Source organism: Diospyros lotus, chromosome 13 (assembly GCF_014633365.1).
Source record: "Diospyros lotus cultivar Yz01 chromosome 13, ASM1463336v1, whole genome shotgun sequence".
Classification (NCBI taxonomy): domain Eukaryota; kingdom Viridiplantae; phylum Streptophyta; class Magnoliopsida; order Ericales; family Ebenaceae; genus Diospyros; species Diospyros lotus.
The window spans coordinates 20,841,599-20,844,609 of NC_068350.1; the positions used below are offsets into that span (position 1 = coordinate 20,841,599).

The 3,011-nt window shown below is 42.7% G+C and overlaps 1 non-coding gene across 1 annotated transcript; it reads left to right on the plus strand.

Moving 5' to 3' along the window:
- The first annotated feature begins 1,064 nt into the window (after positions 1-1,064).
- Positions 1,065-1,169, plus strand: LOC127789404 (small nucleolar RNA R71). The gene has a single exon (XR_008020577.1). It is a non-coding gene; the product is annotated as a small nucleolar RNA R71 (small nucleolar RNA).
- The last annotated feature ends 1,842 nt before the right edge of the window (positions 1,170-3,011 follow it).

Below are 3,011 nucleotides of genomic sequence, written 5' to 3' on the forward strand. Positions count from 1 at the left end.
TCTTGTTTTGTGTTGCTCGATGTGGGAATGGCAGGGGCTGGATGTTGGAAGACTCTCCTTGTTCTTGATAGCTGGAGTTTGGCTGCTTGGCTTCTTGGACTGAGGAAGGTTGCTGCTCTTTGCTACCCTCTACATTCTGCTCCTCTACATGTTGCTCCATGTTTGATGATGGTGGAGGGGTTGGGATGATCACTTCTTTTCCACTTCGAAGCATGATGGCACTAACATTACCCCTTGGATTGGCAACTGGTTGTGAAGGAAGCTGCCCCGAACCTTGACTCCTTAACTCATTGATGTTTGTGGCTAGCTGGCCTATTTGGGTCTCCAAATTTTGAATGGTGGTTTCTGTTTTTTGTTGGAATTGGAGTGTATTGGCTGCTAGTTGTTTGACAAGATCATCTAAGGTAGGTTCTGACTTGGGTAATGGTGGTGCTTGTTGCATGGCTTGATTCTGCCTTGGTGGTGGAGTATGGTTGCTGGAAATTGAAGGATGGAACCTCTGCTGAAATGGCTGATTCTGGTGGTATGGCTGCTGGTGCACATGTTGATTGGAAGGGCTGCCATATCTGAGGTTCGGATGGTCTCTCCAACCTGGATTGTAGGTGGCTGAGTATGGGTCATACCTATTGGAAGGTTGTGGTTGGCTGTGCTGCTGGTGCTGGAATGGTCTTCCAGGAAAAATGCCTGCACATGTCTCATTATTTTCTTGCAACTGTGGGCATTGGTCTGTTGTATGGGATGGCAAGGAGCAAATGCCACAAAGCTGCTGCTGGGGTTGCTTTCTCTCTAATGCCAACTGCCTGACCGTGGAAGCCAATTCCTCAAGCTTGTTTTCCATCCTTTGCTGGTCCATAGTGGCAGCCACATTGACTTCATTGATGGCTTTTGTAGGAGTGTTAATTCTGGTGCCAAATTGCTGGGCATTTTGTGCCATCTTTGATATCAGTTCTTGTGCAGCTGCTGGGGTCTTCTCTGCCAAAGCTCCTCCACTTGCAGCATCTACCAAGTACCTGTCCATGGGGATTAGACCTTCATAGAGATACTGAATTAGGAGTTGGTCACTTATCTGATGGTGAGGACAGCTGGAACACAACTTCTTGAACCTCTCCCAATACTCATGTAGAGTTTCACCACTCATCTGCCTTATACCACAAATTTCCTTCCTTATTGATGCTGTTCTGGAGGCTGGAAAGAATTTTTCCAGGAAGATTCTTTTCAATCCATCCCAGCTGGTAATGGCAGCTGGTGGCAGGTAGTAGAGCCAATCCTTGGCTGATCCATCAAGTGAGAATGGGAAGGCTCTCAGCTTGATCTGCTCTTCATCTACTCCTTGTGGCCGCATGGTTGAGCAAACCACATGAAACTCTTTCAGATGCTTGTGTGGATCCTCTCCTGCAAGGCCATGAAACTTGGGCAACAAATGAATCAGTCCAGACTTAAGTTCAAAGTTAGCATCTAGCTGTGGATATTGAATACATAGGGGCTGGTAATGCACATCAGGTGCAGCCAGCTCTCTAATGGTTCTACCATCCAAATGACCATTATTTGCATTATTTCCATTACCATGATTTCCATTATTTCCATTATTTCCATTATTTCCATTACCATTATTTCCATTACCATTATTTCCATTACCATTATCTGCCATATTGATGAATGCTGGAATAGGTTCGGATGAAGTATTAGAAGCACTATTAGGGTCAATCCTATCCCGAGACTTAAGCTCTCTAGCTTGCCTTCTAAGAGTGTTCTCTAATTCAAGATCCAAGTCAAGTAATGTTTTCTTAGATGACCTGGTCATGCACTAGAGATCAGCACAAAAACAACACACAAAATGGCCTATGCATACCAAGAACACAGAAACACAAACAAAAAAAACACACAAGCAAAAACAAAAAACACACAAACACAAAAACAGGTCAAACAATAAGCTCTTAGATGATTTTTTTATGCAATTTTTCACAAAATTTCAACATAAAAACACTGAGGGACCTAAAAACACTAAAAACCACACCAAATTAGCCACTGAGAAACACAAAATGGCCCAAAAAGTGGTCTAAACGTTGGAATTTGGCCAAAAAAAGCTCTTCTCACGACGAAGCGTGACTATTGATCCCCACACCCCCATTTCTTTGGACACCAAAAATCAGCTCAATCGGAGCAAGTGAAAATTTGTGAACAGTAACCGTCAAAATCGTTTTCTTATCAAATCAGCTCCTATTTTGCCTCAAAGACCACTCTAAATGCAAGAAAACATCAAGGAAAGCATATGGACATGAAAGAACATCAAGTAAGGATGAGAAAGGAAGAGGATAGCACCAGTATCTCGAGCTCAATCCTTAAATAATGCTATCTGTTATGGGGATGGTCAAAACAGCTGCTGAATGGAAGGCTGCTGCTGGTTGCTTTCTTTTGGTTGCAGCTGTTGATTCCTATCTGCCAAACGAAAAGGGAGATTAGTGTGGAAGGTAAAGACAACGTTGAATGGAGTGTTAAAAGAGAGAATAAAAGAAAAAATGTGAGAAAGAAAAATGGAATATCCTCTTGGTCAGGTGATCTGCTGTCAGAGGCAGAAAAGTGGGATTCAGAGCATTCTAAAAATAGTTATGCTCCTGATCTGCTGCAGGGTTGTCTCCCCTTGCTGTGTAAGCTTGCTTTTCAGTGCCTATCAGAGCACATGAAGATCAGAGAAGGACTGCAGGTGTGCTACTGAAGATCAGAGAAGGACTGCAGGTGTTTTGCTTTTTCAGGTGCTGCAGGGTTGCTTTTTTCAGTTGTTCAGGTTGTGCAGCCCTCTCCAACAGCCACTTCTTGGTTCAAAAATGATTCCAAAAACGAGAAAACATAAAAGGAAAATACACACAAACAAAAAGAAGATCGAAAAGGCAAATGAGGCTTCTCTGTTGCTGCTTGCTATCAGTTTATCTCAAGAACATAATAGCTTTTCACCAAGAACACAAAACAAACAAAAACACTCAAACAAGAAAACAAAACAAACATAAAATAGGGTC